Here is a 16230-nt window from a genome sequence, read left to right as displayed (position 1 = left end):
GGGGAGCTGGGGTCCTGGCGCACTCTATATAAGCCACCCCCTCCTCTGGGACAAGGGTTCACATCTTTTTATAAACTCACACACACATATAATCCAGTCGACCGCCTCAGAGCACCAAGACGTAGGGCTGTTACTTCCTCCGAGAAGGGCCTGAACTCGTAAAACTCGTGCGTACAACTCCTCCATATCTAGGATCTTGCCTCCTCATACTTACCCCCCATTCTACTGTCGGTCTTAGATCCACGACAGCGGCGGCGCCACGGATGGATGGGGTAGGTGAAGTTGCGAGCGAGCGCTCGAGAGTCCAGCGCGCGGGAGCGGGCGCAGCAAATAAACGGCGCGGGATGGCGTTTCGACCCGTGCACTGAACTAGATATGCCGCGCGCGCGCGATTTTTGCGCCTCCGCTGGAGTGCCCGAAGCGATAGCGCGCATAAAAAAACACCGATTTTTTAGCGTGACGCTTATATAACGCGGTTGTTGGAGATGTTCTTAAGAACGTTAGCTCAGTTACGGACTCTATAAGTTGAAACAAGCAACTGAACGAACAGTCGTTAAACTCGCGATGCTTCGTGCTTCATGTCCACCCTGTTTGTAAACATCTACATACAACAATTCGTTACTTATTTTCTCGAAACAGGCTTTCATTTCACTTTATAAATAAAGCAACATCGAAAGAATTACACAGTCGAACGATACAAGATGATAAAGTCGCCCTCTTATAAAGCCGATCCTGAGATAAACGGCATACACAATACGCACGCAACTACGCTACTGACAAAGATCACCGAAAGAACTAAACACACCCCACGTTACGACTAGCACACCTAACCTCCACGACAACGCTTCCAAGAGAGAAAACGATGCAGAGTGTCGCCGTTGCCGAGTCCACACGGGACAAAAGTCTTCACCCGAAGCACTGACACGAAGAGAAGAACCATGACTACGTCTTCAGAAAAAACGCGACACCCTCGGGTATCGCCGTCGTCAGCGCCCAAGGCAGACACCCGGATCTGGGCTTCAAATTTCTCATCAAGCACATGCATGCTGATGGGATCAACATAGTTTTCAGTAACCAGCAACGGTAGAAAGGAGCTCAAAAACCAAACCAACATCACCGCAGTTATCTTGCACATACGTCCTACAGCCTAGTGTATACACACCATCCTATCGATCTTTGCAACAATCTTTGATGCGTGTATTTCCTACCCTAATCTCTAGAGGTAGGTACGAGTCGTACGACCCCCTTTTCAGGCCCGGTGTGTTCAATTTGCTGCGACCTCTAGAGCTCTGCTATGTATATGGGCTCTTGAATTTGGTGGCAGATGACCATGATAGTACTGTAGATCTAGCAGGAGAGGAGATCACGTACATTTTTTTATCTGTCTCCTGTTTCACCCGATCTGGGATCGTATCTTTAATTTAACGTGGCACGCTTAATTGTAGCTTGAACAGGGGTCTTCTGCAGGATTTCAACTGCATCCCGTGAAAACTGTTAAAATCCATGCGACTCAAAAAGCCCCCTCAAAACCCCTACTTGTATCAGATCATTCAGACTTAATTTCAGGACAATATGAATATATATTTTTCTTTGTGTTTCCTAGGATTCAAGGATTTTAAGTGAAAAGTCTCGTTGACCTGGCTTAGATAACGGGATTTCATCTTGAACCTTTTCTTTCGTTGAACTTTGGCAATTTGCCCTCTCAAATCTATGTGAGACTTTTCACCAAAACTTGTCACCTTTGTATCCCTCAGTGACTTCAATTATATTGGACTCTGATGGGCACCTCCCTTGCCTCCTTTGGTTCATAGGATAGAAAAATCATAGGAATAGGAAAGTCATAGGAAATGAGATGACATGTATCTCAAATCCTATGAGTAGGAATAGAAGAGGAGATGCCCTTTGATTCATATCATAGGATTTTTTTCCATTGAGTCTAGGCTAATGTTTATTTTCCTATGAAATGTGGAGGATAGGAAGAATTCCTCCATAGGAATAGGATTCCATTCCTACAAACCAAAGAGCTCTAAAGGAATTTTTTCTATAGAAATCCTATCCTATGAAATTCCTACAAGATTCCTCTAAACTAAAGAAGGCCTAAAAAAGAAACTGAAATGGGCGACACCTACCTGGCACCGCAGAGCTTCCGCTCAGGAGGCGCATCAACGGTGCACCCCAACCCAAAGGTGTTTAGAATAACATAATATGTACTGTAACATAGCGCTTCCTGAGAAAGGATGGGTCTACAAGCTAATAAATGAATCCATCTATGACACTACTATTATGTTATTTTGCATTATGAAAGTAGTAAGTTAGACTAATGTCATTTTTTTTGGAAATGGAGGTTTACCCCCGGCCTCTGCATCATAATGATGCATGCAGCCATCTTATTAAAAGTTCGCAGAGTAGCACAAAGTCATAAGATTATTACAGCTCGCAAACCGGAGCAAAGGTAATAAAAAAGAAAAAAGTACACGCTGAGAAACACAACCGGTACGGCAATATGTATGATATGACTCCTAGAGTCCTATCCTGCTATGCGACCGCCATCTGAACCGGTTGAATATAGCCCGTGCTACCATCTCTCATTGGTTGCACCCAGTAACCAAAGGCTCTCTGGAGTTCATAGGAGTGAGTAAGGACCACGTACGGATCCAAGCAGTAGCTCTGAAGATAACCTGCAAGAAATTTAAATTGTATTGTCTGTGAAAAATAAAATCATTCTGACAGTTCCATATATCCCACAAAAGCGCACATATTCCAATCCGAATGTGAGCCGCAATAGTATGTTCAACCCCAGCTAACCACGTTCCAAACAACGAGTCAATGTCAACTAAAGGATTAATGTTGAAGGCTATATGAATCGTTCTCCAAAGCAATTTGGCTATTGGGCATTCAATGAATAAATGTTGTATTATTTCATCATGATCACAAAAACAACAACGTGAACTACCTATCCAACGCCTCTTAATTAGGTTGTCCTTGGTGATAATAACTTGCTTGTGGACAAACCACATAAAAAAATTATCCGCAAGGGAACCTTAATCTTCCAGATATGCAACGATCTTGAGATTAGGCCAGACTAATGTCATATGCATGACACTAGTATAAGTTACCCCACTATGACCAGCCTCAATGTCCCAACCCCCAAGGTGACAGATGCAAATGTTCAAGGAGCGAGAAAATGGATGTAAAAAAAAAATACATGGCTTGTAAAAGAAAGGGCAAACCGAACATGCATGCCGGGGTGACACAATGGGGGCCAGGGCCGGCCCTGAGGGGGGGGGGGGGGGGGGCAGAGGGGGCGGCCGCCCCGGGCCCCCCAATTCCAGGGGCCCCCTCTCAGCAGGTACGTACGTACGTTAGTAGCCCAGAGTAGCAAGGCTTCAGGCCTATTACATGTACAGAAAAATTCTGATCTGGCCCAAGTTGGTTGCTGGGCTATCTAAGACGTGATACACGCACGATCTGTGATATCTCGGAAAGAAAAACACATGCAGTATGGTTGATCGATCAGATTAGATTAGATCAGATCTTTCCCTAAAAAAAGATCAGATCAGATCTCTTGGCAAGAAAAATGCAAGCAGCGCGCCGATGGATGAATTTTCCCTCGCGCTGAGCACCCTTGCCATCACCTGATCGTCACGTCGCGCCTTCGCTTCGCCTTATCACAATATCACCTACATGCACAGCAGCAGCCAGGAACAAGTGACAAGAGCAGATGAGTGCTGCATACAATCAATCAGAAAACAATTTTAAATCCATGTTCTACAGCTCGAAGGTAACCTTTCTGGTAGTCCCTTCCCTAAATTTGTTTCTTGTTAATTAAAGTTGATGCCGAGATTTGTTTTTGATAATCAGATAATTGGATCGGATTAGTCCTTTGAAAACCACATTATTTGTGCTTAATTTTGAGACGACACAACAATCAAATTTGTAATGTTTATGGATTTCATTCCCATCGAACCCAATTTGTTTAGTTTGGATTAATTGTTGTTGAGGTATCACAAGGTCACTGTTGATGGACAAGTACTTTCAAAGTTCAGTATATATATTTTTAGCAAATTTTATGAGATTTCTATTTTGCAAGAACTAGTCTATTTTTCAGGCGTAACCAGTTTTTGATTACAAGATGAAACAGGTAGATAACTTCCTGTTGAACATCCTGATTTGCTTCTTTTCTTTATTTGGTAGACTCGATCAATATTTATAGGCTAGAAATTTGTATATGAGTGCTTTGGAGTTTATATTAAAAGGAGAATCCAAGTTGTGCTTGTAAAATTACCTAAATGTACATAGACATTTTGAAATCAAGGGTCTTCGGTTTTACTTTCGCCCCGGGCCCCCAAAATGTCAGGACCGGCCTTGACGGGGGCTAGCTCCCCTCTACATCAGTGTGGTTGTTGGCTCCGGCTGACTAGCGAGCGAGGGTGCCAAACAGATCATGCACGCCCGTGCCACCATTAATTGGCTTACTCGAGATCTCTTCTCACACCGCCATGCATTACTGTTTCTCACCCGTCCGGCCTACATAAATCCACCGGGTGAGTCGATCTGTTTTGATCATTCGTAGCTACTACCTCAGCTCTTAAATATAAGATGCTTTGATAGTTTAATTCAGGAACAAAGGGAGTAGATTGCAGTACTGGGCTGGTGTAATACAGTTCACAGAAAGAAGCATATATCCAGGACGTTTGACATCAATCCATGGCGCCTCGCCCTGTAGCAGCAGGCATCGCCGTGAGCACCGTTGTTCCTACTGGTCGTGGTGGCCTGCTGCCAGCCGCTGTGCGCCAGCGTAGCAGCTGCGACGGGGCGACGGCGCTGGCGCGCGCTGTGCGCGGCGGAGGAACAGGAGCTGGTCCGGAAGCCGACCGCCAACGCCGAGCACATCAGCTAGGGCAACCAGATCCCGTGCAACAAGGCAGGGCACACGCCTACTACACCAACTGCGGGTCGATGCCGCAGGCCAACCCCTAGCTACACGGATATTCATATGCACGGTGCCATTCATCGTGTACCGATCGATGTGGTACATACGGTGGACCGTGGACGGATGCACGCCCGCCGAGTAGTAACTTGTGGCATTACTTCAGTACGTACTTCTGTCGTTGCTTGGTTATATTTGTAATTTGGCCGCGTGACTGCTGTAGTAATGAAACCTCATAAGGATAAGGTACAAGTGTATGTCTGGTTATTAATTAGTTGATTTTAGATTTGGTCGCTTAAGTCCAGCATCACTCATTTAATTTGCAGGCTCCACTTTCAAGATTGGACGATTTTATATCTATTTTCAGTCAACTTAATCAATAAGTAAAAAAACCCGGAAAGATCAGGAGGGAAATGTAAAATCCGAAAATAAAAACACCCACAAACCCACAAAAACTAGAATGAGAATCAATCTATTTATACAATTAGTTCTTTGGAAAAGTTACTAAAAAGGTGGAGATTGATAAATTGATACTTTCTTTATAAAGAAATATAAATAGTGATCTAAATGCTCTTATATTTCTTTACAGAGGGCGTATATTACTAGTTTTCTTCAAAATATGAAACAAAGTCACACATATTATGAAGAAATCAAGGATCCAAGAAAAAAACTGTGAAAATTCGCACATAAAAACACACATTATGTTTTCCTTTGTTGTTTCTAACTTATATGCAAGTTAACCTGATTTTTCATTTTATTTTGAAATATTTAGGATTTTCCATTTTAACAGTTCTGTGTTAAAATTATATTCTTCAATCCTTTATTCTGAATTAGAAATATTTATCATTAATTTTATGGTAATTTTTTTGTTTTAAACTTTTCATAATATTTCATTTGACCTTTGTCAGCATTTCCTTGTTTCTAATCATTTTCTCTCTTAATTCTCTGCTTTTATGTAGTGACTAGGTTGCCGTATCCCTCATGTTATCGGTCATTACCATCTTAGGTGGGGCCAAGAATTAGTATTGTTTGATTTTATAAAAGTAAAAAAAATCCAAAGGTATTTGGTGGTGGAGCACCATTGAAAACGAGGCCACAAGATGAAACAATGGTTTGAAGAACACAAGGAAGATGACTAAACCAGACGATCATTGTGGCAGTAATCGTGTAATAACACATGATGTGTATGCTAACTGATTTACACACTACTGCCCCTAACATTTTGAGCTTCATCTATACTCTTGGTAGGTTTTATTACCAAATGCCTTGATGCATGGGTGATCTCAATAGGTAGTTGTGCCAACGGTGGTGGATACTACCACATACTCTGTTGTGTGTAGTGTGACTTAATTGTTCATGTGAACATCTACGTCCACGGGTGCCGTCCAACCATTGAAGCTCTATTTTTGGGTGTCTTCAGTTGCAATCGAACATCAATAGGCATAGAGATTTCATTCACCAATAGGAGAAGCGAATCACCACTTTGGATCACTGTGTTCTTGCATTTCTTCGACGCATCTATGTGATTTTGTGCTCTTTCTTTCTTTCTCTTTTATGCTTGGTGAAATTAAATAAGATATGCATGTGCTTCCTGGTCAGGAAACTTGCCAAGGTAATTGGTAAGTAACCGGTGTTTCTTGGGTGCCTACCTTGCTTCACATGCCATGAATAAGATATGTATCGGTGGTTGAACAATTGATGCTTTTGGTGTACCCCAATATGTACGGGTATTGTATCTATGTACTGAACATGTGATGGAACTGATATGCACTCTATGCAATTGTGAAGTTGCATACATTCGAGGTTTGTTTAACAAATAGGTTAAAGACCACTAATCTAGAGTTCTAACTGATATGATCTTCGATCTTTACTGTGGTGATATGAAATTGCTTAGCAAACTACTTGAGAATCAATGAAGCGCCACTAAAAACTATAATTAAAGTTTGCCTACTTTAGCATGCACTGGTGCACACATATAACATTAATATGTGTTCATGGTATATTAGGTGAGGTGGCCTTACTGGATAGCAGTTATAACATGTAGCACTAATTTGCCTAGAAGCTCATGATACATGAGGATGTAACCTTAATATATATCTGTTGGGTGGGGTAACCTTGCAGGACAGTAGGTCTCATGTTATAGATGTAGTATTAATTTATTCAGAAGGTCACAATATATGAGTATGGAGCTTTCTTTTCACCATGCCAGTTCTCAACCTAGTTCATGATATGTGAGTATGTGGCCATGCTTTCCCTCAATACCCGTCTATAGAAGGGAAAACTAGCCTAAATAAAAGATATGGGTGAGCTGAGAGAAGATCATTCAAGTTCAGACTTTTGTCGATAGAAATGAGAGGGATCAGAAACACATGCAGAGTGTGTTTGATGTATATGCTGAGAAAAAGCCAGGACCAGAGTACATGAGCCTTAGCCCAATTAATTTTAGAAAATGTGAAGAGTTAAAGGAGTGGAAGACATATGTGAGTTTAGTCCCACATTGTCGATAGACAAAGATGTAGACGGACATATAAAGGGCCCTCTCATGGTCAAATTAGATGGTGTGACAAGAAGAAGTTACACTTTTGTGTGTCCGTTTCTTCCTGAACTACATCAATTCTACATGCATGACGTCCGACTTCAGCATGCAACAAAGCATTTATCTACATAAGAGTCATGACATCAGTTCTATGCCATCATTAACTAGTTCATATCTTCTCAGTTTGTACGTGTATTCACATCAATGGGGAAACAGTTTGTACGTGTATCATTTTCCTCTTTCTCTGACCATGATTATTATCTGATTACTAAGGTCTCTAACCTTTCTCTCCATTTATTATTTAGGCATGATTACATGAAACTACTCTAATATATCCCCTGTTTCTTAGAACAGTTAAACCTAGATCTAGTCTCTCTGTATGTACATGTATGGGCGCCAACTCACTCTGATATGAGTTGATGTAAAAAAAGATGCCTAACACCATGATGAGTTAAGCAAAATTGATGGTTCCCTGCTCTCACTTATAAATACCACTAGATCGTTGATGACACACATTCCTGCATTTTACACCGTAATGTTAGGGATTGGTGCAAATATACATAAGGGTTTTTTCTTTGTTTAAATTGGCATTAACTAATAATATGTATATCTCTCAGTAATTTTTTGAGCTGATTTGTCGTATTGTACATGTGATGAGCTTTCTCTTCTTGTGAGTGTGTTGGGGAAGGGCATAAGAGCTGGGCTGTGTTTATTTATTTAAATGACACCAGGCTAGACTACAAAATTATGGTGGTGTTTGGATCCGATCTAAGAATGGCATTTACGGATGAAGAAATCAGCGATGCGCTTTTTCAAATTGGCCCTCTAAAGGCTCCTGGCATTGATGGGTTCCATGCTCGTTTCTTCCAGAGGAATTGGGCTGAACTTCGAGGAGATGTGATCAGCGCAGTGAAAAAATTCTTTGACGATGGAATCATGCCAGAAGGAATAAACGACACTGTGATTGTCCTTATCCCCAAAGGTAATGCACCCGAAAGCTTGAAAGACTTCCGCCCGATAAGTTTATGCAACGTCATATATAAAGTGATCTCTAAATGCCTTGTTAACCGCCTTCGGCCTTTTCTCGATGAGTTGGTGCCTGAAGCACAGAGTGCGTTTATACCTGGGAGACTCATCACAGATAATGCATACATTGCCTTTGAGTGCTTTCACAAGATCCAACATACAAAAAATGCAACCGACAACCACTGTGCCTATAAGCTTGATTTGTCGAAAGCATATGATCGAGTGGAGTGGAACTTTTTGGAAGGAGCTTTGACTAGATTTGGCTTTTGTCAGAAGTGGAAAAAATGGGTTATGACCTGTGTTCGATCCGTGAGATACGCTGTGAAGCTTAATGGAGAAATTTTGGAATCCTTCCAACCGACAAGGGGTCTTCGTCAGGGTGATCCGCTAAGCCCGTATCTCTTCTTGTTTGTGGCTGAAGGTCTATCTCGTGCTTTGGAGGCCGAGTGTGCTGTTGGAAAGATCACTCCCTTAAAAGTGGCAAGGGGGAGCCCAGGTATCTCACATCTTCTCTTTGCAGATGATAGCCTTTTATTCTTCAAGGCTGATAGTGAAGAAGCAAGGAATGTCAAGATCGCCCTTAAAAAATTCCAGCGAGGAACGGGCCAACTGTTAAGCCCAAGTAAATGTTCCATGTTGTTTAGTACTGCTTGCCCTGCTCTTACCCAAGAGGATGTTAAGCTAATTCTGGAAGTCGACTCTGCTACTTTTGATGAAAAGTATTTAGGCTTGCCTACACCTGAAGGGCGCATGAAGATATCTCAATTTCAGCCCATTCCTTGAACGATTCACGAAGAGACTCACTAATTGGCTTGAACGATTCATGTCCCATGGTTCTAAAGACATACTGATAAAGTCTGTGATTCAATCTCTGCCATCCTATACCATGAGTATGTTTAAAATGAGTGTAGCTTTTTGCGAGCAATATGAGAAACTGATCCGGGACTTTTGGTGGGGAGATGAGGAAAATCAGAGAAAGGTCCACTGGATGTCATGGGAGAAAATGACACAGCCAAAGAGTCAAGGTGGTCTGGGTCTCCGTGATATGCAGGTGTTTAACCAGGCCCTCCTTGCTAAGCAAGCGTGGCGTTTAATCCAGCGGCCAGATAGCTTGTGTGCTAGGCTATTGAAATCAAAATATTTTCCGAAAGGAAATTTGTTAGACACGGTTTTTGCGTCTGATGCATCACCTGTGTGGAGAGGGATAGAGTTCGGACTTGAACTATTAAAGAAAGGTGTTGTGTGGAGAGTTGGCGATGGAAAAAGCATCCAATTTCTCAGAGATAATTGGATCCCAAGGCAATCAGGACTCATGGTTAAATCACTCAAAAGTCGCAGCCGTTTCAGATGGGTTAGTCAATTAATTTTGCCGCAAACAAGAGAATGGAATATTCCCCTTATTGAACAGCTATTCCATAGCTTTGACGCTGAGGAAATCTGCAAGATAAATCTCCCAGTCAACGAAACAATGGATCACCTTGCGTGGAACTATGAGAAAAATGGTATGTTCACGGTAAGGAGTGCCTATAAGTTGGGAATGTTTTTGAAGCAGCAGGAAACAACAGCCGGATCATCAAGTAATGCAAGCACTGGAAGGGAAAATCTTTGGAATTTGATCTGGAAAGCGCATGTCCCTCACAAAATCCGTATTGTGGCCTGGAGAATCGCCACTGACTCACTCCCCACAAAAGAGAACAAAAGGAAGAGAACACTTGAAGTTAATAGCACATGTAATATATGTGGCAGAGAGACGGAGGATGCCCAACACGCTGTTCTGAAATGTACCAAAGCTACAGCTCTCCGGGAGGAAATGAGAGAGCACTGGACCTTACCAAGTGAAACTCTGCTTGTTACTCGGGACCCGGACTGGCTACTTCATGCTCTCAGTCTTTGTTCTGGAGACATGCGAGAAAAGCTGCTCTTGGTTTTATGGCGTTCCTGGCATCTTAGGGACGACATTGTGCATGACAAAGGAAAAGCAAAGGTGTCTGACTCAGTCCTATTCCTGAAGAATTATTGGAAAACTCTGAATTCAAACAGTCAAAGTAGAGGTGATGTGAAAGGGAAAAAACCTCTGTACGATGTACAAATGCAATCGCCCACTGCTCAGGAATTGAAGCCGACCATCCGCTGGTCCAGACCACAAGGTGATTGCATTAAGCTTAACATTGATGCTTCCTTTATTTCAGCTTTGAATGCAGCATGGGCAGGGGCAGTCGCCAGGGACAGCACCGGAGCAGTTGTCTTCTCTGTAGGCCGTCAGCTTCATTCTTGTGCTGATGCAGAGGAAGCTGAAGCTAATGCACTGCTGATTGGTCTTATGTGTTTAAGGGATTTAAACAAGGAACATGTGCAGGTGGAATCGGACTGTGCCGCAGTTGTCGCGGCTGTAAATGCAAAAGAAAGGAACAATGCAAAGTGGTGGACTACTTATGAGGAAGCAAAGCTGTGTATGCGTGAATTCAGTTTGTGCAAGGTTAGTAAAGTTAGAAGAGAGTGCAACGTGGCCGCACATGAGTTGGCAGCCCATGCTAGAATGCATGGAGATTTTTTTTATGCTGGACAACGTGCCACTGGAAATCTTTCATGTAATTCAGAATGATTGTAATTTTGCTATGAATGAATGAAAGAGCTCTCTTTACCCCTCAAAAAAAAGAAGGAAAGAATTACATGGTCTATATGGGGCGAGTCTATGTGTTACTTTATGCGAGAAAGAAGGCCTGCAGTCGTCTGCAGGGAGCTGGTAGTGGGCCAACCCAGTAACCATGTGGTCTCGTCAAGGTGACGTCACATTTTTTTACTTTTGTTTGTACTTCCTCTGGTCCTTTTTACTCCGTACATTAGCTTTATTTGAAGTCAAAGTTTGCTAAGTTTGACCAAATTTATATTATAAAATATTAACATCTATAACATCTAATAAATATAATATGAAAATATATTCTGAGATGGATCTAATAATAAATGTGTTGTTATGTGAATGTTAATATTTTTTTTGTATAAACTTGGTCAAAGTTGGATAAGATTGACTTCAGCCAAACCTAATATGCAGAGTAAAAAGGACCAGAGGGAGTACTTTTTAATGGAACTTTCGTTTACATTTTGAAAATAACAAGTACATATACTAAGAAAAAACGTTTTAGTTAGTTTTTTTTGTAAGTGTTCACCGCACATTTAGAAAATATAAATGCAGTGTAAAAAATTGATGGCCTAACTTTTAGAAAATGTTTGTATGCGACATTTAGAAAATGATCATGCATTTAAAAATTATACATACATTTTCCAAAAAAAATGTTGTACAATGTAAAAGGAAAGTTTGTGTAATTGTGAAAAACAATGTTTTTTACAATCCAAAAAGAAATCGTATGTTACATTTAAAAACATGTTCACACATTCCAAACAAAATATTGGTGACACTAAAAAAATTTATCCAATGTAAGAAAAGTGTTCGCATTGTGTATCTGAATAATGTTTGGTATCATATAAGTATTTTAAAAATATTAAACACATATAAAGATGTTTTAGATGTATGCAAAAATGTATAATGTGTATGAAAAAATTAGACATAAACAATATGTTTAAAAAATATATTTGTATTTTAAAAAATTTAAATGTGTATAAAATAATGTTCCTGAGGTATACAAAGAATACAATGTGGATGAAAAAAGACTAAAAATAATAAAAATACAGATAAAAACTGAAGAAACCGGTAAAAACTGAGGTATGAAAATAAATGAAGAAAATCAAATGAAAAAATGGCAAAATAAAAAAAAGGAAGAAAGCCAAAGAAAAAGAGATGCAAAAGTAGCGAAAAAAATCATTTAAAGAACATCCAAAGGATACGGAAATAGCTGCCTTTAGGATATTAGGCCTGGGTAGGGAAAATTTTGCTTAAGCGTTCGCATCCAAATGCCCACGCGCCGGAAACTTGTGCTAGAGGCAGTTGACGGTTAGGAAGTTCCTGGCCGGTAGCGTTCAAGAAAATCCATGTGCATCTAAAGGCCAACGACAACTAAAACCTGAAATCGAGCGGCTCTGGAGGCTAATGGTGTGAGAGAGATCCTATGGTGCCCAGTTTTACTGTTCTAAATTTTCTAAACCAAACATCAATCAACACAATAAGGATCGATCACAAGTCTTGTTTACTCAAAATTTTGTTCATGATATCTTTCAAGCAAAAAGGTTTTACCTTGATTACTTGGGGTTATCTAAATTATGTCGGGGATGGGTTGGTCGCCTAAGGTCGGAAAATGCTTTAGTTGTGAATATCGATGATTATGTGAGTATTTATTATGACTAGGAAATGGGTGCATGCTTACACTGATGTATGGTTACTTCAATTTGTTCATGATGAGCTGACCTTAAATCGTTCTGAAATTACTTGTTTTCTCTTTCATATTTTAGAGTTCTTGGTGGCTTACTATTTTCTTTGGTACCTTTTGATTTAGTTCTAGACCTTTCTAGAAATTCATGTGTCCCAGATGTTCTATTCATCATGGTTGAATTTTGCTGGTGTTTACAGTCACTTATGTTTTTTTTTTGAAATTTACTATCTCTTAACCGAGCTAAATCTCAAACTCGGTGCTAGTTATATTGCTAATGGCTTGACTCTTTATGGTCAAATTTCCAGTACGGTGTTAGTAACACTGGTAAGTACTTGTCAAGTGAAGGCATATCATAAATGAACCTAAAACCGTGCTAGTGATGTTTCCTTGTTGTTCGTAACTTGTGTGTCTTTTTATTTTGTTTTTAAATAGTTTGAATTGCTTATCACATGTGCCATGTGATAACTTACGTGTTAGTTAACCTGGTTTAAAAAAAATCACGAAATATTTATGATTTTTCCTTTTTTACAAGTCCTTGGTTTAAATCATATTTACATTTCTTCCATTCTAACTTAAAATTTCCTTTATCATGAATTTCTTAACAGAGCTACGAGTCCCTGTTCATATTTATGAGCTCTTTGTAAAATCCACGAACTTTGTTCACTTTAGACATTTTGTGTCAAAAATACTAACGAAGTTCTAGTTTTCCATAAAATGATTACAGTCATATTAAAAAATCTAATTGTATTTTTTGCAAAATACTTCCTCCGTCCTAAAATATAAGAATGTTTGTAGTTAGTGTCAAAAATGTTCTTATATTTTGGGACAGAGGGAGTAATAATCTAACTGTAAACAGATAGTCCAATTTCTAAAAACAGAGGGGAAAAACAGAGAAGTATACGTGTCTCCAGGGCCAACCGCACAAGGCTTCAGGCGGCGCGCACCGCTCTGCGCATTTGCCGACCCTTTCCAGCGTACCACGCCATCCCCCGCCACCTTCGGGAAGCCACAGCCCACACCTGTCCCCGGCCACCATCGTGCGTCTCCGGTCTCCGGCGACCATCCCCAGTTCGCCATGGCGCTCCTCCTCCCCCGCACGGCGCGGCTCGCGCTCCTCCCCGCCGGCCGGCGAGCCTACTCCTCCACCGTCGGCGCGGCGGGAGCGGGAACAACGGCGCCAGCGCCGTACGGCGGCGGGGCGCCCGCGCCGGCGCCGATGTCAAAGCCGCGGAGTTCGTGGTGTCCAAGGTGGACGGCCTGATGAACTGGGCGCGGCGGGGCTCGATCTGGCCCATGACGTTCGGCCTCGCCTGCTGCGCCGTGGAGATGATGCACGCCGGCGCCGCCCGCTACGACTTCGACCGCTTCGGCGTCATCTTCCGCCCCTCGCCGCGCCAGTCCGACTGCATGATCGTCGCCGGCACGCTCACCAACAAGATGGCGCCCGCGCTCCGCAAGTACGTATTTACGTGTCACCTCCGTCTGCCCATTTCTTCTCTTGATTGATGCACTTCGATCATCGTAAGCAGGGGACGAACATTTCTAGCCTACGAATTTGCTTTGCGCACGAATGTTTCCTCATGATTTAGGTCATGTTCCCCGATGAATCGTGTGCGATATGCTGTGCATCCTGAGCATTTGTGCACGTACATGTTGGTCTGATCGTCATGACTGCACATCACTTTTTTTTTTTGCAAATATGGCCTATCACAAAATGTGTTCTGTTTTTGTTGAAAGAAGGCTAATACTCTTGTCATGTTATTTGTTCAGTTAATCAGAGAGATTGCCCCTTATTTGTTTGTCCTGTATGTCAGTCTGCTCTACAATAGGCTTATGCTGAAATCAGCCATACCATTGCGTGTATTGTTACAATTCAGTGAGCTCTTATGAACTCTGCATGTGGAAACCTAGCTAGGACAGAACTCTGAGAGAACTTTTTCATACAGATAGCTGTGCATGCTTACTACTCCCTCCGCCCCATAATATAAGTGTCGTGACAAAAATGCTCTTATATTATGGGATGGAGGGAGTAATTTACACTCTACCGCCTCCTTGCTGAAATGGGAGACCTGCATTTATATGTATCTCCTGTGTAACTTCAAATTAATTCGAGAAGATCAAACCTTAATTACGAGTAAAATATCGCACTCCTGCACGTCATTACTCTTTTCTAAGCTGTTTCACTTGTGGTTGGTGGCTCTCTAAACATGATGTAGCACCTGTTCTAGTCCTTGAAGTCCAATTTGTCTATTTCCAGATTACAGAGACTTATTTTTGCCCGACATACTATCTCGAATTTTCGATTTGCCTTTATGGAATAAGAAAGGAACACAAACATAGTGTGACATATGCGCCTTGATTGTATGGTTACTGTAGTAAGTGGAACAGAAAGGTTCTTTTGTCCTGTATGACTTGCTTTTGGTTGATGCCAATTTTCTTGAAACGGCATAGACATGACTGTTCATTTCAATTTATCAAGGTTTATAAATTCAGATATCCCAAGAACCGAGCCACAAAAATACAGATTAGCTTAAAACCTTGTGTTCTTTTTGCAGGGGTCATTGAGTTCTTTTTTTTCATTTTAAATAACCATTTTGTACATATGGAATTTTACTTTATCTAGATCTAGCTGATATCCTGAGTTTGATCTACTCTCGATAGGGTTTATGACCAGATGCCAGAGCCTCGGTGGGTGATCTCGATGGGCAGCTGCGCCAACGGCGGTGGATACTACCACTACTCGTACTCCGTCGTGCGTGGGTGCGACCGGATCGTTCCCGTGGACATCTACGTCCCTGGGTGCCCGCCAACAGCTGAAGCTCTCCTGTATGGCGTTCTCCAGTTGCAGAAGAAGATCAACAGGCGCAAGGATTTCCTTCACTGGTGGGAGAAGTGAATTAGCACTTTGGACCATCAGGTTCATGAAGATGCAGCTCTTCTATGTATCGTTGGAATAAGCGAAGCATGTGCTTCCTGGTCCGTGGTAATTGGTAAGTAAGTAGCTTGTGTGTGCTGGGTGGGTTACTACCTTGCTTCACAGGCCATGTAAAAGCTACGTACTGGTGGTTGAATAGTTGATGCACCCGAGTTTGTACTGGCATATTGTATATCTGTACAGTACATGCTGGTGGTTGAACAGTAGATACTTATGGAATTGTATTCTATGCAATTGTGATAATGTACGCTGTCGGTGTTGTGTGTAGCAAATATTCCCAAAATAAGTGTCTGACAGAGGGAGTACGAGGGAAAGATGTGGCTCTACAGGTCTTCCGAATATAAATAGGCCGGAAGACAGCTGACTGAGAGTTGCGGCTCTTAGCTCTTCGATCTTAACTTCAGTAGTTCGATACTGCTTTGAAAAAGTGCCTTGGCTGACTTATTTTGGCGATTTAACCCCCTACAGGATAGCAGATATC

At 41.7% G+C, this 16230-nt stretch overlaps 1 pseudogene; it reads left to right on the top strand.

Annotated features, from left to right (window-relative positions):
• The first annotated feature begins 13765 nt into the window (after positions 1–13765).
• LOC123179964 (NADH-quinone oxidoreductase subunit B 1-like) lies at positions 13766–15992 on the top strand (annotated as a pseudogene).
• Positions 15993–16230: the final 238 nt, after the last annotated feature.

This window comes from Triticum aestivum, chromosome 1A (genome assembly GCF_018294505.1).
Source record: "Triticum aestivum cultivar Chinese Spring chromosome 1A, IWGSC CS RefSeq v2.1, whole genome shotgun sequence".
NCBI lineage: Eukaryota > Viridiplantae > Streptophyta > Magnoliopsida > Poales > Poaceae > Triticum > Triticum aestivum.
Note: the sequence above shows the minus strand (reverse complement) of the source record. Positions and strands in the feature narration are given on the sequence as shown.